General features: G+C 46.9%; 1 long non-coding RNA gene across 2 annotated transcripts in view; it reads left to right on the top strand.

Annotated features, from left to right (window-relative positions):
- The window catches only part of LOC143775559 (uncharacterized), a 65174-nt gene extending 40428 nt beyond the window's left edge, over positions 1 to 24746 (top strand). Inside the window, exons 2-4 of one of the 2 annotated variants that reach the window (XR_013215667.1) lie at positions 3447 to 3639; positions 3805 to 3961; positions 24654 to 24746. This is a non-coding gene — a long non-coding RNA (uncharacterized LOC143775559). Of the gene's footprint in view, positions 1 to 3224; positions 3640 to 3804; positions 3962 to 24653 lie in introns of those variants that run through there. The other variant, XR_013215666.1, reaches the window with a different exon arrangement.
- The last annotated feature ends 233 nt before the right edge of the window (positions 24747 to 24979 follow it).

The raw sequence follows: 24979 nt of genomic DNA, 5'->3' as shown, positions 1-24979 counted from the left end.
TTTCCCCAAATTTGTAAGCCCTACGGATGACAGCAGCCTAACATAAATGTTGCACATACAACAGTCAGCAACCACGTCCAGTTTGTTGTCCTAGCACAGCGTTCACTTATCCCTTGTCAGCATATATGTCTCTGGCCCTCTGAAAATGTCAAGCGACGGCCGCATAATGACATGGCAGTGGATGTGATGGTGGTGGCAAGTGAAGCCAAAAATTCAAATGGGAATGTTTTAGATGCCATTGTAAAGTGATGGGGAATATGTGTTCCACTATCTAGCTAACAATCTTGAATGAGGGAGGAACCTCTGAAATGTAGGAGTGAGAGCCCTCACAAATGCAAAAGGAAAAACTAAAGCCAAAAATTACCATGTGAACATATGCTAAAGGAGAGGTTTATTTTTTTTTAGCATGAATTATATACATTTAATTATGAAGGTAAAAATGCTTCTTAGCATTTTTCCTTGTAAAAGAAAAAATTAGGTTTGGTTTGGTAGGTCTTATAAATCCGTAAAACCGGCCCAGTAGTCTGACAATATTATTCCCAGATAGCATATATTTGTCAGAAATGTATGCAGACATGTTCTTCATGCTGTTTCCATTTAGTTTTCGCACTTTTCCATTCCTTTCAGCTTTTTTCTCAGCCCCTAGACTTGTTTGTTGGGTCCAGCAGAAAAATATTTGGCTTTCCCATTGACTTGAATTGGATTCGATACACATACATGGACATTAGAAATTATTTGTGCAGATTTTCCAGAATCCGAATATTTCACTATTCGCTCATTACTATTTATATGCTGAAATGTGGACTGATGGCTGGACCACACAATAAGCACAAAGGATTTATATGCTGAAGTAGCGGCTGGTCACTGTAGCACTATGGATTTATATGTTGAAGTGGTGACTTGTGTCTGCACCACAGTATTAGCACTCCAGATTTGTATGTTGGAAGGTTGATTTGAAACAGGATCCTATCTATCTGAACGAGCTGAAAATAAACTGCCTAGCTAATGATCTGACTATTGCTGCAGCAGCCTCACTATGCTGTTACACTCACAAAATAGCGCCAAAGCCACATGTCTGCTTTTTATATGGATAGCGACATGTGACTTTGGCAGCCAATGACACAAGCCCTTGTGTTTGGACGTTGTGGATGGTTTCTGTGGCCCGATTGGCTGCTGGAATCTCTACACATTAAATTCATTAAAAAAAAAGAATAACAGTCCATTGCTCCTCTGATCTCTACCCACCCCCTTCACTAATCAAACATGCCTCCCCTGCTCATCATAGCCAAAGTCCTAACAAAAGCATTACTAGAAACTTGATCATTTATCAAACCTCGGCCGAATGTTGCCAAATTTGAGGAAAGTCCTCAGGAATCTGAACACGAAACCGAATGTGCAAGGTTCGTGCCGAATTTGAGATTGGTGAACTTTTTCTAAACAAGTTCGCTCATGTCTACTCATCATCAGCATCCCATTCACTTCCTTGTCCCTTACCAAGCGCCTTGCCCATTTTAAATTTCATCTTATATATCCCTGTTGAGAAAACGTTACAGGATTAGTATGCAGGAAAATTTGCCCACCTCAGATGAACTTGTTACAGTGCAATATAGCGATGCTATTTCTAACCAACCAAGTCTGGTGTTTTTATTTTGATGCACAACTGTTGCAGTATAAGAGCTGTATAATATTTCCCTGCTGAAAAAAATGTGAAGGATTAAGTGCAAAATGAACATTATTAGCCCTGAAAACTTGAGTTGCAGCTGAAAGGACGTGCAATTAGACCTATCCTGTCCTACACTATCCCTTTAGCACAATCTCTCCTTAAATGCTACTATCAGCACTATGAATACTAATTATAATTAGTCCTAAATAAAGGCTGTTGCTGCAGCTGAAAGATTACATGTGTCTAATACCTGCCTATACACAGCTACAACTCTGTCCCTAGCTCAGAAGCGCAGCACCTTTACCTACACTGCAAGTGTATGTTGGTACACTATGGCAAACATGGCGTCACGGGTCTTATATAGACCCGATAATGCTAAGCGGCCAGTCAATCACTATGGCATTACAGTGACTGGCAAGTAATCCCCACATATTTATTGGCTGTCTAAGAAGCGCCAAACGTGGGGTTGGGAGTCGAGCTTGCGCACAGGCATTCAAAAATACTCGCCGAGTAATGAGCATCTTGAGCACATTGATGCTCGAGCAAGTAACAAGCCGCCCCGCAGGTGAGTATAATAAAAGTTATTTTTCTTCTCTTGCAGGTCGGATTGCGGGCAGATATACAGCATTATAGAATGCTGTATATAAGACATGAAAGGTGATTGCCATAACTCATTGGTCAAAACTGCTGACATGTTCACTTTAATTCTACCAAGAGCCCATAAAATTGTTGGTAAATTTCCAAGTAAGGCTCAAATAAGCATGATGCCCATTTGCTCATTAACAATTTATCCCCAAGCCTGTTTTCACTTTCATGACCAGGCTAAATTTTATAATTCTGACCAGTGTCACTTTATGACGTAATAATTCTGGAACACTGTCACTGATTCTACGACTTTTTTTAATGACATATTGTACTTCATGATAGTGGTAAAATTTCTTTACTATGACTTGCATTTATTTGTCAAAAAAAATTGAAGTTTGGAGAGAAATTTTAAAAATGTTGCAATTTTTAATCTTTTGTTTTTTATGCCTTTAAATCAGAGAGTAGTGATGAGCTAATAGCAGTAGCGTAGCTACCAGTGGGCAGAGGGTGTGGGCGCCCTGGGCCTGCTGCTCAGAGGGGGCCCACCAGGATCTACACTACTGTAACTGTATCGGCGTGCAGAGCGCGCCGATACAGTTACATTCTGCAGCAGAGCAGGGAGAACCGATCTCCCTGCTCTGCCGCCGACCGCTATGGGGCAGCAGACCAGGCCGGGGGTGTCTGGTGCCAGCAGTGGGCCCCCCACCCATCATCGCAGTGTCAGCTGTATCGGCATTTAGCTGATACAGCTGACCGCATTGATGAGGGGTGCAGCCTTATACTACAGAGTCTGCCTGTGGGGGGGTGCTGCCTTAAATAGCCTGCCTGTGGGGAGGGGGGCTGCCTTATACTACAGTTTGCCTGTGGGGAGGGGGGCTGCCTTATAGTATAGAGTCTGCCTGGTGGGGGGTGCCGCATTATACTACAGAGTCTGCCTGTGGGGATGGGGGCTGCCTTATACTACAGAGTGCCTGGGGAAGGGGGGTGCTGCCTTTTTTACAGCACCATTCCACTGCAGATGAGCAAGAACAGCAGGCTCAGGCCCAAGTTCCAGTGGCAAGACGGCATGTAAGTATTCTTGACTATTTTTATTTATTCTTGATGGTTTTTGGTACTTTTGACTGTTTTTTTTCTTTTTGACTGTTTTTGTTTTAAGTGCTTTATCTATCCAACATTAATGTATTTGTTTCATTTGTAGGTTCCACAATGGGAGGAGGATTTCATAGACAACGACCTCCTCATCACCTCAGTGCAGGAGCGAGTTGCATTGTGAGACACCCGGGAGCAGCAGCACTCGGGTGCTGTGGTGATTCGGCGGCTGTGGAATGAGGTGGCCCAAGCGCTGATGGATGACTGGGACAATGCCACATCATGAGTCAGAAAGGCTTTTCGTAAGTATTGCAATGTGGTCTGATGCGGCAGTGAACCTGAAGGCCGGGATCACACAACCGTGTGTGATGCGATAAACTCCTGTGAGTTTCTCGCATCACACATGGTTGTGTGATCCCGGCTTGAAGTGCATTGTTTAACAATTATTTTTCTTTCCCTATTCACAGTGAACAAAGTCAAAACCCGCTGGCTTTCCATGACGGATTGCTTCAACAAGGACCTGAGACAGGAGATCCAAGTTAGCAATGGTGCTGCAGCAAGGATCGAGAAATACAAATACCACAGGGTGCTGGATTTCCTGAGGCCTGTCCTTGCTCAGAGAACGTAAATATTTTTGTGTTGTATGTAGTGTTGAGCATTCCGATACTGCAAATATCGGGTATCGGCCGATACTTTTGCGATATCGGAATCGGAAGTTCCTATAGTGCAATTATGCACTATAATGAGTGTGGGCGGTGCATGGGCGGTGCGTGGGCGGAGACTGCATGTGTGTGTGCGGGCGGGCGGGGTCTGTGCGTGACCGTGGGTGGTATGTTCGTGCCTGCCGGGGCTCTGTGCGGGCTGCTGGGGCTCTGTGCGGGCTTGCCAGGGCTCTGTGCGGGCTGCCGAGGCTCTGTGCGGGCATGCCGGGGCTCTGTGTGGGCTGCCAGGGCTCTGTGAGTGCCTGCCAGGGCTCTGCGGGCTGCCGGGGCTCTGTGCGGGCTGCCGGGGCTCTGTGTGGGCTTGTCGGGGCTCTGTGCGGGCTGCCGGGGCTCTGTTCGGGCCTGCCGGGGCTCTGTGCGGGCTGCTGGGGCTCTGTGCGCACTTGCTGGGGCTCTGTGCGGGCTGCCGGGGCTCTGTGTGGGCTGCCGGGGCTCTGTGCGGGCTTGCCGGGGCTCTGTGCGGGCTGCCGGGGGTCTGTGCGTGCCTGCCGGGGCTCTGTGCGGGCTGCCAGGGCTCTGTGTGGGCTTGCCGGGGCTCTGTGCGGGCTGCCGAGGCTCTGTGCGGACTTGCCGGGGCTCTGTGCGGGCTTGACGGGGCTCTGTGTGGGCTTGCCGGGGCTCTGTGCGGGCTGCCAGGGCTCTGTGAGTGCCTGCCGGGGCTCCGTGTGGGCTGCTGGGGCTCTGTGCGGTCTGCCGGGGCTCTGTGCGGGCTTGCCGGGGCTCTGTGCGGGCTTGCTGGGGCTCTGTGCGGGCTGCCGGGGCTCTGTTCGGGCCTGCCGGGGCTCTGTGCGGGCTTGCTGGGGCTCTGTGCGGGCTTGCTGGGGCTCTGTGCGGGCTGCTGGGGGTCTGTGCGTGCTTGCCGGGGCTCTGTGCAGGCTTCCGGGGGTCTGTGCGTGCCTGCCGGGGCTCCGTGTGGGCTGCCGGGGCTCTGTGCGGGCTGCCGGGGCTCTGTGTGGGCTTGCCCGGGCTCTGTGCGGGCTGCTGGGGCTCTGTGCGGGCTTGCCGGGGCTCTGTTCGGGCTTGCCGGGGCTCTGTGCAGGCTGCTGGGGGTCTGTGCGTGCTTGCCGGGGCTCTGTGCGGGCTTGCCGGGGCTCTGTTCGGGCCTGCTGGGGCTCTGTGCAGGCTGCTGGGGCTCTGTGCAGGCTTGCCGGTGCTCTGTGCGGGCTTTGTGGGGCTCTGTGCAGGCTGCTGGGGGTCTGTGCGTGTGTGCCGGGGCTCTGTGTGGGCTTCCGGGGGTCTGTGCGTGCCTGCCGGGGCTCTGTGCGGGCTGCCAGGGCTCTGTGAGTGTGTGCAGGCATCGTCCAATGAGACTTCAAGTCCCATCGGACCATGCCTGCTACAGTGACAGTGTTTGAGACATTAGCCAATGATGGGACAGTAGTAGTCTCATCATCCGGCTAATGTGTTGAATGTAAAAAAAAACAACTTACATACTACATACATACTACATGCATACAACATACTATATACTACATACATACTACTGTTATGGTTCTCAATGGCAAGAGAACATAGCCCAGCATACATAGGAACTAGCTCTTGGAAGGATGGAAACTTAAACTGACCATGAACTAAACCTGCCGCACAACTAACAGTAGCCGGGTAGCGTAGCCTGCGTTTTATCCCTAGACGCCCAGCGCCGGCCGGAGGACTAACTAATCCTGGCAGAGGAAAATATAGTCCTGGCTCACCTCTAGAGAAATTTCCCCGAAAGGCAGACAGAGGCCCCCACATATATTGGCGGTGATTTAAGATGAAAATGACAAACGTAGTATGAAAATAGGTTTAGCAAAATCGAGGTCCGCTTACTAGATAGCAGGAAGACAGAAAGGGTACTTTCATGGTCAGCTGAAAACCCTATCAATACACCATCCTGAAATTACTTAAGACTCTAGTATTAACTCATAACATCAGAGTGGCAATTTCAGATCACAAGAGCTTTCCAGACACAGAAACGAAACTGCAGCTGTGAACTGGAACAAAATGCAAAAAAACAAACAAGGACAAAAGTCCGACTTAGCTGGAAGTTGTCTGGTAGCAGGAACATGCACAGAAAGGCTTCTGATTACAATGTTGACCGGCATGGAAGTGACAGAGGAGCAAGGTTAAATAGCGACTCCCACATCCTGATGGGAACAGATGAACAGAGGGGATGATGCACACAAGTTCAATTCCACCAGTGGCCACCGGGGGAGCCCAAAATCCAATTTCACAACAGTACCCCCCCCTCAAGGAGGGGGCACCGAACCCTCACCAGAACCACCAGGGCGATCAGGATGAGCCCTATGAAAGGCACGGACCAGATCGGAGGCATGAACATCAGAGGCAGTCACCCAAGAATTATCCTCCTGACCGTATCCCTTCCATTTGACCAGATACTGGAGTTTCCGTCTGGAAACACGGGAGTCCAAGATTTTTTCCACAACGTACTCCAACTCGCCCTCAACCAACACCGGAGCAGGAGGCTCAACGGAAGGCACAACCGGTACCTCATACCTGCGCAACAATGACCGATGAAAAACATTATGAATAGAAAAAGATGCAGGGAGGTCCAAACGGAAGGACACAGGGTTAAGAATCTCCAATATCTTGTACGGGCCGATGAACCAAGGCTTAAACTTAGGAGAAGAAACCCTCATAGGGACAAAACGAGAAGACAACCACACCAAGTCCCCGACACAAAGCCGAGGACCAACCCGACGCCGGCGGTTGGCAAAAAGCTGAGTCTTCTCCTGGGACAACTTCAAATTGTCCACCACCTGCCCCCAAATCTGATGCAACCTCTCCACCACAGCATCCACTCCAGGACAATCCGAAGATTCCACCTGACCGGAGGAAAATCGAGGATGAAACCCCGAATTACAGAAAAAAGGAGACACCAAGGTGGCAGAGCTGGCCCGATTATTGAGGGCAAACTCCGCTAAAGGCAAAAAAGCAACCCAATCATCCTGATCTGCAGACACAAAACACCTCAAATATGTCTCCAAAGTCTGATTCGTCCGCTCGGTCTGGCCATTAGTCTGAGGATGGAAAGCAGACGAGAAAGACAAATCTATGCCCATCCTAGCACAGAATGCCCGCCAAAATCTAGACACGAATTGGGTTCCTCTGTCAGAAACGATATTCTCCGGAATACCATGCAAACGAACCACATTTTGAAAAAACAGAGGAACCAACTCGGAAGAAGAAGGCAACTTAGGCAGGGGAACCAAATGGACCATCTTAGAGAAACGGTCACACACCACCCAGATGACAGACATCTTCTGAGAAACAGGAAGATCCGAAATAAAATCCATCGAGATGTGCGTCCAAGGCCTCTTCGGGATAGGCAAGGGCAACAACAATCCACTAGCCCGAGAACAACAAGGCTTGGCCCGAGCACAAACGTCACAAGACTGCACAAAGCCTCGTACATCTCGTGACAGGGAAGGCCACCAGAAGGACCTTGCCACCAAATCCCTGGTACCAAAGATTCCAGGATGACCTGCCAACGCAGAAGAATGAACCTCAGAAATGACTTTACTGGTCCAATCATCAGGAACAAACAGTCTACCAGGTGGGCAACGATCAGGTCTATCCGCCTGAAAATCCTGCAAGGCCCGCCGCAGGTCTGGAGAAACAGCAGACAATATCACTCCATCCTTAAGGATACCTGTAGGTTCATAATTACCAGGGGAGTCAGGCTCAAAACTCCTAGAAAGGGCATCCGCCTTAACATTCTTAGAACCCGGTAGGTATGACACCACAAAATTAAACCGAGAGAAAAACAACGACCAGCGCGCCTGTCTAGGATTCAGGCGTCTGGCGGACTCAAGATAAATTAAATTTTTGTGGTCGGTCAATACCACCACCTGATGTCTAGCCCCCTCAAGCCAATGACGCCACTCCTCAAAAGCCCACTTCATGGCCAAAAGCTCCCGATTCCCAATATCATAATTCCGCTCGGCGGGCGAAAATTTACGAGAAAAAAAAGCACAAGGTTTCATCACGGAGCAGTCGGAACTTCTTTGCGACAAAACCGCCCCAGCTCCGATTTCAGAAGCGTCGACCTCAACCTGAAAAGGAAGAGCAACATCAGGCTGACGCAACACAGGGGCGGAAGAAAAGCGGCGCTTAAGCTCCCGAAAGGCCTCCACAGCAGCAGGGGACCAATCAGCAACATCAGCACCCTTCTTAGTCAAATCAGTCAATGGTTTAACAACATCAGAAAAACCAGCAATAAATCGACGATAAAAGTTAGCAAAGCCCAAAAATTTCTGAAGACTCTTAAGAGAAGAGGGTTGCGTCCAATCACAAATAGCCCGAACCTTGACAGGATCCATCTCGATGGAAGAGGGGGAAAAAATGTATCCCAAGAAGGAAATCTTTTGAACCCCAAAAACGCACTTAGAACCCTTCACACACAAGGAATTAGACCGCAAAACCTGAAAAACCCTCCTGACCTGCTGGACATGAGAGTCCCAGTCATCCGAAAAAATCAGAATATCATCCAGATACACGATCATAAATTTATCCAAATAATCACGGAAAATGTCATGCATAAAGGACTGAAAGACTGAAGGGGCATTTGAAAGGCCAAAAGGCATCACCAAATACTCAAAGTGGCCCTCGGGCGTATTAAATGCGGTTTTCCACTCATCCCCCTGCTTAATTCGCACCAAATTATACGCCCCACGGAGATCTATCTTAGAGAACCACTTGGCCCCCTTTATGCGAGCAAACAAATCAGTCAGCAGTGGCAACGGATATTGATATTTAACCGTGATTTTATTCAAAAGCCGATAATACACGGCCTCAAAGAGCCATCTTTCTTAGACACAAAGAAAAAACCGGCTCCTAAGGGAGATGACGAAGGACGAATATGTCCCTTTTCCAAGGACTCCTTTATATATTCTCGCATAGCAGCATGTTCAGGCACAGACAGATTAAATAAACGACCCTTAGGGTATTTACTACCCGGAATCAAATCTATGGCACAATCGCACTCCCGGTGCGGAGGTAATGAACCAAGCTTAGGTTCTTCAAAAACGTCACGATAGTCAGACAAGAATTCAGGAATCTCAGAGGGAATAGATGATGAAATGGAAACCAAAGGTACGTCCCCATGCATCCCCTTACATCCCCAGCTTAACACAGACATAGCTTTCCAGTCGAGGACTGGGTTATGAGATTGCAGCCATGGCAATCCAAGCACCAACACATCATGTAGGTTATACAGCACAAGAAAGCGAATAATCTCCTGATGATCCGGATTAATTCGCATAGTTACTTGTGTCCAGTATTGTGGTTTATTACTAGCCAATGGGGTGGAGTCAATCCCCTTCAGAGGTATAGGAGTTTCAAGAGGCTCTAAATCATACCCACAGCGTTTGGCAAAGGACCAATCCATAAGACTCAAAGCGGCGCCAGAGTCGACATAGGCATCCGCGGTAATAGATGATAAAGAACAAATCAGAGTCACAGATAGAATAAACTTAGACTGAAAAGTGCCAATTGAAACTGACTTATCAAGCTTCTTAGTATGCTTAGAGCATGCTGATATAACATGAGTTGAATCACCACAATAAAAGCACAACCCATTTTTTCGTCTAAAATTCTGCCGTTCGCTTCTGGACAGAATTCTATCACATTGCATATTCTCTGGCGTCTTCTCAGTAGACACCGCCAAATGGTGCACAGGTTTGCGCTCCCGCAGACGTCTATCGATCTGGATAGCCATTGTCATGGACTCATTCAGACCCGCAGGCACAGGGAACCCCACCATAACATCCTTAACGGCATCAGAGAGACCCTCTCTGAAATTCGCCGCCAGGGCGCACTCATTCCACTGAGTAAGCACAGACCATTTACGGAATTTTTGGCAGTATATTTCAACTTCATCTTGCCCCTGAGATAGGGACATCAAGGCTTTTTCCGCCTGAAGCTCTAAATGAGGTTCCTCATAAAGCAACCCCAAGGCCAGAAAAAACGCATCCACATTGAGCAACGCAGGATCCCCTGGAGCCAATGCAAAAGCCCAATCTTGAGGGTCGCCCCGGAGCAAGGAAATCACGATCCTGACCTGCTGAGCAGGATCTCCAGCAGAGCGAGATTTCAGGGACAAAAACAACTTGCAATTATTTTTGAAATTTTGAAAGCAAGATCTATTCCCCGAGAAAAATTCAGGCAAAGGAATTCTAGGTTCAGATATAGGAACATGAACAACAAAATCTTGTAAATTTTGAACTTTCGTGGTGAGATTATTCAAACCTGCAGCTAAACTCTGAATATCCATTTTAAACAGGTGAACACAGAGCCATTCCAGGATTAGAAGGAGAGAGAGAGAGGAAGGCTGCAATATAGGCAGACTTGCAAGTGATTCAATTGAAAGCACACTCAGAACTGAAGGAAAAAAAAAAAAAAATTTTCAGCAGACTTCTTTTTTCTCTCCTTTCTCTGCCAATTAATTTAACCCTTTGTGGGCCGGTCAAACTGTTATGGTTCTCAATGGCAAGAGAACATAGCCCAGCATACATAGGAACTAGCTCTTGGAAGGATGGAAACCTAAACTGACCATGAACTAAACCTGCCGCACAACTAACAGTAGCCGGGTAGCGTAGCCTGCGTTTTATCCCTAGACGCCCAGCGCCGGCCGGAGGACTAACTAATCCTGTGCGGGCTTCCGGGGGTCTGTGCGTGCCTGCCGGGGCTCCGTGTGGGCTGCCGGGGCTCTGTGCGGGCTGCCGGGGCTCTGTGTGGGCTTGCCCGGGCTCTGTGCGGGCTGCTGGGGCTCTGTGCGGGCTTGCCGGGGCTCTGTTCGGGCTTGCCGGGGCTCTGTGCAGGCTGCTGGGGGTCTGTGCGTGCTTGCCGGGGCTCTGTGCGGGCTTGCCGGGGCTCTGTTCGGGCCTGCTGGGGCTCTGTGCAGGCTGCTGGGGCTCTGTGCAGGCTTGCCGGGGCTCTGTGTGGGCTTTGCGGGGCTCTGTGCAGGCTGCTGGGGGTCTGTGCGTGTGTGCCGGGGCTCTGTGTGGGCTTCCGGGGGTCTGTGCGTGCCTGCCGGGGCTCTGTGCGGGCTGCCAGGGCTCTGTGAGTGTGTGCAGGCATCGTCCAATGGGACTTCAAGTCCCATCGGACCATGCCTGCTACAGTGACAGTGTTTGAGACATTAGCCAATGATGGGACAGTAGTAGTCTCATCATCCGGCTAATGTGTTGAATGTAAAAAAAAACAACTTACATACTACATACATACTACATGCATACAACATACTATATACTACATACATACTACTGTTATGGTTCTCAATGGCAAGAGAACATAGCCCAGCATACATAGGAACTAGCTCTTGGAAGGATGGAAACTTAAACTGACCATGAACTAAACCTGCCGCACAACTAACAGTAGCCGGGTAGCGTAGCCTGCGTTTTATCCCTAGACGCCCAGCGCCGGCCGGAGGACTAACTAATCCTGGCAGAGGAAAATATAGTCCTGGCTCACCTCTAGAGAAATTTCCCCGAAAGGCAGACAGAGGCCCCCACATATATTGGCGGTGATTTAAGATGAAAATGACAAACGTAGTATGAAAATAGGTTTAGCAAAATCGAGGTCCGCTTACTAGATAGCAGGAAGACAGAAAGGGTACTTTCATGGTCAGCTGAAAACCCTATCAATACACCATCCTGAAATTACTTAAGACTCTAGTATTAACTCATAACATCAGAGTGGCAATTTCAGATCACAAGAGCTTTCCAGACACAGAAACGAAACTGCAGCTGTGAACTGGAACAAAATGCAAAAAAACAAACAAGGACAAAAGTCCGACTTAGCTGGAAGTTGTCTGGTAGCAGGAACATGCACAGAAAGGCTTCTGATTACAATGTTGACCGGCATGGAAGTGACAGAGGAGCAAGGTTAAATAGCGACTCCCACATCCTGATGGGAACAGGTGAACAGAGGGGATGATGCACACAAGTTCAATTCCACCAGTGGCCACCGGGGGAGCCCAAAATCCAATTTCACAACATACTACATACTGCATACATACTACATACATACTACATCCATACTACATACATACTACATACAACATACTACATACATACTATTGCTAATCTAATTTTTCATATTTTCTAGAGCAGTAATGCAATTCCAATTTCATATTTCATTGTCAGAAAAGAGTCTCTCTCCCCACTGTTTGCAGTGGAGAAGGCTCACAGAGTCCTGAAAAGACCAGGCCCAGTGGGAAGGCCTCCTAAACCTATTCTGATTAAAAGTTTTCAAGGATAGGGACATAATCCTGAGGAATGCATGTGATCTGCCAGATATTACTCTTGGAGGCCAAAAGTTCTCATTTTTTCAGGATTTTTCAGTGGAAGTACAGTGCAAGAGGTCCACGTTCCTTGACATTAAAAGAGGAATGCATGCACTGGACCTTAAGTACTCCATGATTTACCCTGCCATGCCAAGTTGAGAGTTGTCATGCTGGGTTCCACTACATTTTTTGAAAACCAGAGCAATGCTTTGAGATGGCTAGACACACAAGAGCATCAGATCCGGCAGGAGAGGAGAGGTGGAGGATCGTAGTTTTATTATGTTTGTATTATTACATGTGCGTTGTTGATTTGCACTTACACATGTGTTTCAGAAGTATTATACCTCTGGTTTTCTAATGTTGAGGGTTTGCCTAGCAGGGCTTTTGCCTCCTTCTATAGCTATTACTCTTGGGGGAGGGTGTATTGCTGTAAAAAGTAGGGCTCAGTTCATGCCATGGGAGTTTCATTAAGTGCATTATCTCACTGGTCGCACTCTTCAAATGAAAAGAGTAATTGGCTTCGAGTATTCTCATTTGCACAAGGAAAGACTAGAAGCAATGGGATGAAACTGAATGGGAGGAGACACAGATTAGATATTAGAAAAAACTTTTTGACAGCAAGGGTGATCAATGAGTGGAACAGGCTGCCACAAGAGCTGGAGAGTTCTCCTGCAATGGTAGTCTTCAAACAGAGGCTGGACAGACACCTGTCTGGGATGATTTAGTGAATCTTGCTTTGAGCAGGGGTTGGACCAGATGACCCAGTAGGTGCCTTCCAACTGTAACATTCTATGATTCTATGATTCCTGTGCCACAGCCCTTACAGGTAGGGGTTGGTCAATGTTACCAGGGGGGAGGGAGGGATGTTTTTTGTGGGGTGTGCATATGGTCAGATCTTTAGAAAAATTTAGGTTGCTTGGACAGGTGGAATGTAAAGTTGTGGAGGGTATGGGATTATATTTTCCTGGATTCTCATGGGTGTAGCAGTTAAGTGTCTTTCACACAATATCCGAGGCATGAGAGACAATTCAAAAAGACAAGCCATTTTCAATTATATTAGGAAATTGGGGGCAATGATCGTAGGTCGGCAAAGAAATGAGCCCATTAGCGTGATGATTAGACCATGAATTGGATTTGCACTTCACTTGGTTTTCTCCAATTACTCATTGGTGGTTAGTCTTCATATTTACAGGAAAATCTATTTTCAATGTATTGACCTTTTTAAAGATGAGGCGGGAAGAAGATTTGTGGAGATGCACTGTAAGGTGGTATGCTTCGAATGTATTATTGAGGTGGTCTATATTAACCCTACTTTTTCAAGTGTCTTGATTAAGAAAATCTTGGTGAAACTCACAGGATGGCCGGAACTACCCCTAATAATTATGGGCAATTTTAATAACATTTGTAATCCACATGAGGATAAGTTTCCAGGGGGCCTATCTCTTTCAAAAATAGATATGGTGTGGCGTAATTCATCTATGGTCCAATCTCTATTTGACATTGAGTATACTCCAAAATCCTTGTCAGACCATTCCCCTCCAATGGGGGATCCCATGGGGATTAGACAACTCCTTGAGTGGAAAATAAATCTTTCCAGGCTGAAACTAATTTATTTTGAGGATGTTCAGAGGAAATTGTTGGATTTTTTTTACATTAACGAAGGGTTGGCACCAAATAATGTTGCATGGGATACCATGAAGGCTTTTCTGAGGGGGCTACTTATTAGAGAAATTAAGATAGTGTGAGGAAGTGAGGGGTATCATATGCGAGGGGCAGTATAAATCCCCCAGGATGTGCATTGAAGCATATTGAGACCTCTGGAGTACATTGCAGTCACAGATCTAGCTGTGGCTGCAGTAAAGAATTAAAGAAAGTTGGTCTTGGACAAGCTATTTGCCCAAGGCAGATTTAAGAAAACTCGGCATGGGCTTTAATTTTTGGAGCAAACTACAGGATGGCAGTGGGGCGGTTTGCTCCCTCCAGAAAGGGTCTTACAAGTGGCCAGTGGTTGGGTCAACACCCAGCTTGTGTGAGTACCATGGAGCCAAGGGAAGAAAAAAGGCCTGCACCTCTCATTGTGACACTGCGGTGTAGTCGCCCACGGCAACCAGTCTCGAATGCGGACTGCCTTGACGCCCTGCCTGCAATCCAGAAGATACCATTTGCTTTCCATTTGTTTCTTTGGGCATTAAAGACATTTGCTTTGAACTTTTGTGTGGTCCCTGCCTATCTGTTGCACTGCACCAACCTCGCTGCACTACATATGGTGGAGAATGCGGGCAGTGTGAACTGATGCATACCCAAAGCCTGCTGCATGTCCGTTATTAGTTAACCAAGAAAAGGGGCAAAAATAGTAAGCTCTGCCAAATACAATAGAGAAACCCAAAAGGAGATTGGACACTAGAGCTGAGTAAAATATTATTGATTTTTAAAACAACAAGTCTTTCTTTAAAAAGCCATATGAACCGGCAATCATATATAAATATAGAAGGACACAATAAAAAAGGTGACAGGCGAATATCCTAGGACCATGTACAAAAGCACAATATTGCAAGAGTAATCAAAAAATTGTCAAAAAATTTTTTTTCCACTGTGGTAGTGTAAGGTGTACCACACTAAATCATTACAATATTACATCAAATTTCATTATTTGGTAAGTGTGGTAAACCTGCAGGGAAGATATATGTATAGGCAAAAGAAGGTTCAGACAGTCACATGACATCAATTCAATAAATCAAATCACACTAAAGTGCAAAGTGCTGAGGTATAATGGCAAGTAGTGCAGCCCTAATGTACAAGCATTTGCAAAAGCAAAATGTAAATACCTTTGTGAGAGTATACAAAGGATCATAAGTACTAAAGTAACATAGTGAAGAATATACAAAAGGCACACAAAAAGAAACCCATAGCACTATAGATAGTGAGGCTGGGAAAGAAATAATAAGACCAAATACTAAGAAGAGAAATGATGAGACATACTGAACCAACCTGCGCTTGGACGTGGAGAGAGGAACCCCAACACGCGTTTCGCAAACTTGCTTCTTCAGGGGGCCGTTATTAGGCCTGCAATGCTGCAGCCCAAGCCTGCCGACAAGATGGAGGAGCTATTGAGGCAGTTGGTCCTCACTCAGCAATGGCAGCAGGAGCAGCAGCAATGGCAGCAGAAGTGTAATCAGCAACAGCAGCAGACTAATAACCTATTGATGCAGTAGATTGCGGCTTTGCGAGAGGCGGCCCCACTACCGACCCCAATCATTCAGAGGCCCGGGACAAAGTTGGGTCAGCGCTGAGGAAGATGGGTGCTGAGGACGATATGGAGGCTTTCCTCACCGTGTTTAAGTGAACTGCAGAGGGGGAGAGCTTGCCATTTTCATAGTGGGCTGAAGTGATGGACCCCCTTCCTGACGGGAGATGCCCAGAAGGCATACTTTGACCTCAGCTGGGACAATGCTGTGGACTATGGGAAATTGAGAGGCGAGATCCTTGCACGACTGGGGGTTAATACATATGTGCAGGCCCAATGAGTGTTTCTTTGGTCATTTGCTGAGTCTCGCCCCACCAGGTCTCAAGCATATGACTTGCTACAACTGGTAAAAAATGGCTTCAGCCTGAGACCTTAACCCCTTACCAGATGGTAGAAATTGTGATGGTCGACCGGCTAGTAAGAACTCTGCAGGCTGCTATTCAGTGTTGGGTGGGCCAAGGGGATCGTGGTACCCTAGACCAGGTAGTCAACCTGATTGAATGGTTTATTGCCACTCAGGACTTTATAAATGACTCTACTCCACTACAATTAACACATTGGACCCCCCAGCCCTGGGAAAGGCCACAACCCTCTGCTGGGGCCAATCAGGACTGAGCCTCCACTGAGGGGGTACCCCCAAGTGAGAGTAGTCAGTGACCTGCTTCCCCTAAATCGTCCCCAAGGTCCAGTCGTGCTGCAGCTATCAAATGTTGGTGGTGCCGAGGGCCAGGACATGTAGCTGCCAACTGTCCCCAAACAGATGAACCCATAGACTGTGGATATACTCGCTATATGTTGATATATGTCCAGGCCATTTTCAAAGTGGATCCGTTCGTCCCAGCAGGTGAACGGCATCTGTGCTAGGTGCGCGTCAACAGACATCATGCTGAGGCCCTCCCGGACTCGGGAAGCCAGGTGACAATTGTGCATGGGTCATTAATCTCGGGCTTAGAATCCACTGGGAAAAATATGGGTGTTGTGTGTATACATGGTGAACTCCGCGAGTACCCAACATTGGTGGTCTTATTTGTTACGCCCTGCAGGGAGATTAAACATGTGGTGGGGGTAGCAAAGACCCTTCCTTACGGGGCTGTCCTTGGAGGGATTTACCCCTCTTCTGGCTTCTGTGGAAAAATAAAATTAACTTTCCCAGTGTAAATGTTATTCTGGGCACGGAAACCGAAGATCCCGAGTCAGAGATACCTGCCGTAGGGGTTGTCAACATAGGGACAGAGTGTAACCCCAATAGGTTCCCCTAGAGGTGATGGAAGATGAGGTCAAGAAGACCCCGACAACCCCTGAGCTGGAAGTGCCCCGGGGAACCTTTGGGACCACCCAGCTACAGGATCCCACACTGACCCAGGCACGGGAAAGAGTAATTGAGGAAAACTGGGTGGCTCAGCAACCGGGTGCGGAGACGGTGTTCCCACTTAAGGTGATTAACCAGGAGTTACTATACAGGGTTGATAAAATACGGATAAGGTGGTAGAACAACTGGTAGAGCCCCAATCCTACCATCAGGCAGTGCGCTAAATGGCTCACATCCATATGCTGGGAGGGCACCTGAGAGCCAAAAAGATGCAGGAGCGCATATTGCAGCTTTTTTTTGGCCTGGGGTTTACGCTGAGGTACAGAGGTATTGCGAAACGTGTCCTAAGTGCCAACTAACTTCACCCACCGTAAACTACCAGAGTCCATTGGTACCTCTGTCCTTTATAGAGGTACCTTTTGAGAGGATTGCGATGGCTCTGGTAGGGCCAATAGTAAAATGTGCCTAGTGCCACCAACACATACTAGTGGTCGTACACTACGCCACCTGGTACCCGGAAGCCATTCTGCTTCGGCACACCTCAGCAAAGCTTATCACCCAGGAGCGGTTTGCATGTTCTGTCACCTTTGGCTCCCGAAGGCGATCCTTACTGATCAGGGGACTCCTTTTATGCCCAAGGTGACAAAGGAACTGCGCAACCTTCTCAAAATAAAGCAGTTACACATGTGGGTGCATCCCCCAGACCGACAGATTAGTTCAGCGCTTCAACAAAACCCAGAGAGTATAATGCAGCCACCCCATAGAGTATAATACAGCCCCCAACAGAGTATGGTGCAGCCACCCCATAGAGTATACTGCAGCCCCAAATAGAGTATAATTTAGCCACCCCATAGAGTATAATGCAGCCCCTTCATATAGTATAATGCAGCCCCCTCATATAGTGTAACGCAGCCACCCTAGAGTATAATGTAGCCACCCCATAGAGTATAATGCAGTTCTCTCTCAGAGAGTAATGCAGCCCCCCTCAGCGTATAGTGCAGGCACCCCATAGAGTATAATGCAGCCCCCTTATAGGGTATAATGCCGCCAACCCATAGAGTATAATGCAGCCCACTCATATAGTATAATGTAGCCACCTCATAAAGTATAATGAAGCCTCCTCATATAGTAAAAATGCAGCCACACCATAGAGTATAATGCAACCCCCTCAGAGTATAATGCAGCAACCCAATAGAATATAATGCAGCCACCCTATAGAGTATAATGAAATCCCACAGTCCTGCAGTTTCATGGCCACCACATACTCAGATATGAAAAAAATATATACAGTACTCACCTCTCATTCACGTTCCCCCACTGCTCTCATCTCTGCAGAGCACCTCAGCAGCGCCACTGCCCAGCACAGCATGGTGCATGATGAAGTGACATCATCACATACCAGCTGCATCAGAGGCAGAGGGGAATGATGGGGGAGGGTGAGCGTCATTCTCTATGGAGCATCATAGAATGCTCCATTGAGAATGAGCCCCATATAATGCTCCATACAGAATAATGGGCCTCATATAATTCTCCATACAGAATGTACCCCATATAAGGCTCTAAACAGAATGAGCTCCATATAATGTTCCGTAAAGAATGAGCCCCATATAATGCCCAATACAGAATGAGCCCCATATAATGCTCCATACAGAATAATGAGCCCCATTTAATGAACAATACAGAATGAGCCCCATATAATGCTCCAAACAGAATGAGCCCCATATAATGATCCATACAGAATGGGCACCATACATGAATAAATAATAAAATACTTACTTCTCCTTGTTCCACGCTGGCCACAGGTCCGGTCTCTTCAGCTTGGACTCCATATAATGCTCCATAGAGAATGAGACCCATTTAAACTCCATACAGAATAAGCCCCATATAATGCTCCATACAGAATGAGCTCCATATAATGCTCCATACAGAAAGGGCCCCATATAATGCTCCATACAGAATAAGCCCCATATAATGCTCCATACAGAATAAGCCCCATATAATGCTCCATACAGAATGAGCTCCATATAATGCTCCATACAGAAAGGGCCCCATATAATCTTCCATGCAGAATGAGTCCCATATAATTCTCCATACAGAATAATGGGTCCCATATAATTATCCATACAGAATAATGGGTCCCATATAATGCTCCATAAAGGATGGGCATCATAAGATGCTCTATACCCGAATGGGCACCATATAATGCTCCATAGAGAACGAGCCTCATATAATGCTCCTGTGACGTGAGACACTATAGTAAACGTTAGCCCCAGAAGTGGAGAGAAAGACTACAATAACAGAAAGTAAAAATATTCACAACTTACTTAATATAAAGGGAGGTCAAACAATCTGAAGCCAGGTCCTGAAAATGGCGCAGTACAACAAGGGGAAGTCAGAGACTAAATCCAATTCACTAGCCAAGGCAAGAAAACCAGAAAGACAAGACAGTTTACAGGGAGCAGGCATAAGAGAAGTCGGGTCAAAAGCAAAAAGTCTAAGTCCAGGGAGGGAATAAAATCAGGCTGGGTCAGGCACAGAGCACAGAGGGATCAGTTTTACATAGGCAGCAGCAAGTGTACAATTGACACTGGATGGAGGAGCTAGCATGCTTAAGTAGAGGACTAATCAAGGAAAGTGAACACAGATGATTGCAGCACAGACCCAGCACAACCCAAACACAGTCAGCCTTTACACAAAGTAACATAGCAGACAGAACAGAATTGAGATAGTGACAGTTCTATAGAGAATGAACCCCATATAATGCTCCATAGAGAACGAGCCCCAAATAATGCTCCATACAGAATGAGCACTATATAATGATCTATACAGAATAATGGACCCCATATAATACTCCATATAGAATGAGCCCCATATAATGATCTATACAGAATGAGCCCCATATAATGCTCCATACATGAATAAATAAAGAAACACTTATCTCTCCTGGCCGCAGGTCAGGTCTCTTCAGCAAAGGATGCGCTGTAGTGACATTATGGCGCCCTCTGCCCTGAGACATCACAGAGTCATAAGGCGCAGAAGAGACTGAAGCTGCACCCAGCAGGTAATGAAGAGACGTAAGTATTTCAAGCAGATTAAAGCACTTGGTGGTACCCACAGCATGCAGGTTTCCCCAATGTCCCATCTCAAGGATTGCTTTTCAAAAAACATGATGCAAAGAAGGCCTCAGCTGTTTCTAGATCAAACAGTTTATAGGGCCTCCTAGGTATTGCATAGAATGGGCATAAAGACGGATGACTGTTGTCCGCATTGCAGGGATGAAAATGCAAACCTGATGTACGTTTTGGACATGCCCGAGACTGGTAGTCCCTTTAAGTAATCCTGGATTGTGAGTAGCTTCTGTACGCTACAGCTCACTCTCTAAGGCCTCTTTCACACGTCCAGATAATTCCGGTACCGGAGAAATCAGTACCGGAGTTATCCGTGTCCGTGTGCTCACGTGGCACATCCGTGTGGTACACGTGCGGCAGCCGTGTGCCACCCGTGTGCCGCCTGAGGACCACACGTACCATGCAGGAGAGACAGCGCTACAGTAAGCGCTGTCCCCCCCCGCTGTGGTGCTGAAGGCAGCATTCATCTCTTCTCCCCGCAGAAGAGAAGAGATGAAAGATCAAGTTTTTTTCTTTTTTGTTAAAAATAAAGTTTGCAGGTGACCCCCGCCTCCCATCCCCAGTGTGCCGCCCGGCCCCTTGCAGAGAAATACTCACCCAGCTCCCGCGATGTCTCCACTCTCCTCTCAGCGCCGGCAGCCTGTACTGTGATGAATATGCGCATATTCATAATATGCGCATATTCATCACTGTAATGAGCAGTCCCAGGTGACTGCTCACACAGGACAAGCTGCCGGCGCTGAGAGAAGACATCGCGGGAGCTGGGTGAGTATTTCTCTGCAAGGGGCCGGGCGGCACACTAGGGATGGGAGGCGGGGGTCACCTGCAAACTTTATTTTTAACAAAAAAGAAAAAAACTTGATCTTTCATCTCTTCTCTCCTGCGGGGAGAAGAGATGAATGCCACCTTCAGCACCACACAGGGGGGACAGCGCTTACTGTAGCGCTGTCTCTCCTGCGGGCGGTACGTGCACACGGAGGAGAGTGCACACTGTTCTCCGTGTGCACGTGTGCAGGATGTATTGCTGTACATGCTGCCTGAGAAAAACGGACATGTCTCCGTGTTTTCAATACGGACACACGGTCCGTGAAAACACGGAGACATGTGCATAGACCCATTCATTTGAATGGGTCTACGTGTGTCAGTGTCTCCGGTACGTGAGAAAACTGTCACTACATGTATCGGAGACACTGACGTGTGAAAGAGGCCTAACTGCCAGTCTACATTATTGCCTGCATTTATGAGCTGTAATTCTCCATTTTTAGTCACCTCCATTTTAGATGCAATGCATTTCTCATTTACTGTGTTCTGGAGTCATCAAATGGTGAAAGTGTACAATAACACTTCCAGCCCAATACAGAGACTAAAAAAATATATATCCTTTTTCATGTGTATATTTAGTTAGCTAATCAGTTTAGTAACGTTTCCACCTCTGCTCCTGGGTAATACCATGCACTTTGCTTATTATTTGCATTATTTTCATATCCAGCCATGGACTTATTATGGACTGTTTGTTGCCACTAAACTGCCTTTCCAGAGCCTTTCATATGGACGATAGTATATTGCGGAAAGAGACTCTATTCCACACAGGCACTTCCACCTTCATGTTTTGCAGTTATTTATTGCATATCGTTCTCCTGTATATCTGAATATGCTTGCCTTGGTGTTTCTTTACATTACCTGTATATTTCCTTTTTTAGTAGTCCTCCACTCGCGCAGTCGCCGAGGACAGCTTATCTTCAGAGAGGAAGTATGTAGTGACCCAGTCAAAAGTGTGTCCTTCCCTTTAAATAATCATGGATTGTGAGTAGCTTCTGTACATTACAATTCACTCTCTAACTGCCCCTCTACATTATTACCTGAATTTGTGAGCTGCAATTCTCCATTTCTAGTCACCTCCATTTTAGATGCAATGCATTTCTCATTTGCTGTGTTCTGGAGTCATCTAATAGTGAAAGTGTACAATCACTCATAATTATTGTTTTGTAAGGATCTGAGATGTTAATTTGGTGTCCTATTGGCCAGCTCCTAGTCACATCGCCAATAGGAGGAACTGTTTTCCAGGCAATTCTAGAATGTTCTTTAGTCTGAGGGATGCCCTCAGGGAGAGCAGAACACACGTGGAGGCTGTTTTCACTACGAAATCTCCTGCTGGCTTAAGAGCCTGAGTTCCCTCTCTAACCTGTACAGAAATCATTCTAAAGTCTTTCTGACTGGAGTCACCTCAGTTTTTACATTCACCTATTAGTACTTGTGCACGTCCCATGATACACTGTGGAGTTAACCCCAAGTACAGGTCTGTAATTTCTTATTGCTGCATCCACCTTTTTCTGTAGGCTATCAAAAGACACTGTCCAGTGCTCTTAAAGCTCCAGACCCCAAGCACATCTCAGCATCTAAGTGTGAACTGTAATTGCCATGGACTACCCAAGAGAGACTGTTCCTTATTTGTTCCAAGTTATAATTCCCTTTCCTGCTGAAGTAAAAGCAACTGTTATCCCCGAGACCGGTGTGTGTCATAATTCCGTCGGCTGCGGACACCGTGTGGGGTTGGATAGCAGGAAACAATTGGTCTGGTCATTACAGTAGGGCTTTGGGTGAGTTGGTAGATTAATATCAGAAGTGTTTAATATTCAAACCACACTTAGTGCGAAAACCTGTGTGTTAGGATTAATGAGGTAGGTGGGAGGATCTCCCCAGGTACAATTAGCTATTGCTAAAATACTCTACCAGACTAGAAAATCCATAGCCACACTCTAGCTGGCAACCAGACCTCCCTGTGTAGAAGAAGCGGTCCAAGCTCTCAACTCTACCAACCGCCCCTCTCTTGATATAATCCTTTTTTTGCATTAAAATAGTAAATTTCGCAAATTATGGGGAGACTGGATTAGGTGCGTAGCTGTCTAGAGATGTCTTATTTAATTTGCTGATCCAATAAATTATGATTACCAACTGTCTGAGTAGGAGCATGATGTACTTGACTAATTGTTTAACAGTAACAACTATGTCAGTATGGGTATGGTTTGCTTGTAATGCACACTGTGGGAGAGGTGGGGAGCTTGGATGTTGGTTCTAGGTTGGGTAGGGGAGAACTATATGGTAGTTATTTGTTATTTGAATGTCATTGAATGAACCATTGGTTTATATAGATACTATTTTGGAGCACCCCCAGACACGGGGCCGTGGGGCACTCGGTACCGGGCCTCTCAGTCTCGGTCCTGGTGTTGTCATGGTGGCCTGACCCGGTCCGTGACCCTGCTAAGGGGCGTCCAATTAAAGGTGGTGGCGCGTGGTGCAATGAAATAACGAAGACACAGGGTTGCAGTCTCTTTACCTCTTTACTGTAGGCTTCAGGGTCCGCAATCCAGAGCATTGCTAACAGGGCTGGCTGAGACCGGCCGGTCCGAAGGCACATCCAGAGTTCCCTTCACAGGTGGAAATCAGTGCCTCCCTTCTAGCGCCTGTGTGTTGTAGTACTTCCCTTCTGAGCACCACGGGATAGTCCTCACAACTGTTGTGTCTGTTTCTGATGTTCTTTCTCACAACTCTCGTTTCTATTCTGATGTTCTTCTCCGTCCCCCAGATGATATGGCTAGGATGCACCCGTATGACGGGTAGGCCTGGAGTTCTTCCGGGACCCTAGTGTCGCCCCTCTCCCACTTGTTGCCCCCTATGTCTGCTTAGGTGATTTAGGTGAGACAGCCAACCTATAATTAACTGTCCTGCCGCTGTTTGAAGTAATGCGTGGAGCCCAATACTTCCTCAGCGTTCCGGCCACCGGCGACGCGCCTCAGTAGGATGTTGCCGATCTCGGGGCACAACTCCTACTGGTGTTATCTCCTTTTTGCTGTGATCTCGTTTCTCACTGCTTCACAATAAACCTCGCTTCTTGTCCTTTCTTAAGATACCGCTGCAAATCAGTGCAGGCGCGGTTCCGTAACGTTCTGTTCTATTCGCTAGGCCTCTGTCAGGATCCCACCCCTGAGAGGGACCCCCCTGAGTCTTCTCAAGCAACCCCTTCTCTCACTAGGTGTTGCCTGGGCAAAACCCAGTCAGCTTCTCTCTCACTTCCTATCCAACCCCCAGTTTTTACCAGATTGTGAGGAGTGGCCTAATACATAGCACCCTTAGCTCCCCCTGGAGGCCAGACTGTGAAGTGTATTGGTGCCTGTGATACCTGGTCAGGTGAACTCCTTCAGTGCAATCAGATGTACCATCACTCCCCTTAGTGGCAGAGCGGTGTTACTGCAAAATACCAGGTCTCTGGGGCGCTGCACTCCCCCCCCCCCCCCGGTTAAATCCAGTACTCCTGGACTGGGAAGAAAATAACAATACATGTCAGCAAAAAGACATACAAATTTTTGAAATGCAGAAACAAGTAAATTTGAACAGAGCTTCCCTTTATGGGAGGTGAGGACACTTGAATGTTACAAACAGAAACATGGTTAAATATTTTAAATAACATTCTATAAATAACTTCTATTACCCAGCCGGGTATTCTACTTAAGTGCAAATTCTGAAAAATAATTTAACTTCTCCTTTAAGGGCGTATAAGCTGAACCCACTAAAGGCTTGCTATAAAACTCTATAATATAAATTAACCTTTTGTCATTTCTCTTTTTCTAGGTGTAACATTTTCCTATGGACTCTCTGATTCGTCTGATGCAGGACCGCCTGTCTATCTGCCCAGGCCTACTGCCTCTTTCTTTCCGTAAGTGCTTCTTTCTTAATTCACAGTACAAGTTTGGTCAATCATCTCTCTATGGTCTCTAGGAGGACACTCTAACCTCTACAGGTTCAGTTTTCCTTGAAATTCGGCTTCCAATTCTTTCCTGTCCTCAGTCTTTTAATAACATTATTAAACATTTGCAATAACTAACTAACTATACATTACTTGCCACATACGACATTATTGCTTTTCGCTTTCCTTTTAAAACAACATTATACAGTAA

This window comes from Ranitomeya variabilis, chromosome 5 (assembly GCF_051348905.1).
Source record: "Ranitomeya variabilis isolate aRanVar5 chromosome 5, aRanVar5.hap1, whole genome shotgun sequence".
Lineage (NCBI taxonomy): Eukaryota > Metazoa > Chordata > Amphibia > Anura > Dendrobatidae > Ranitomeya > Ranitomeya variabilis.
This window is presented reverse-complemented; position numbering and strand designations above follow the sequence as displayed.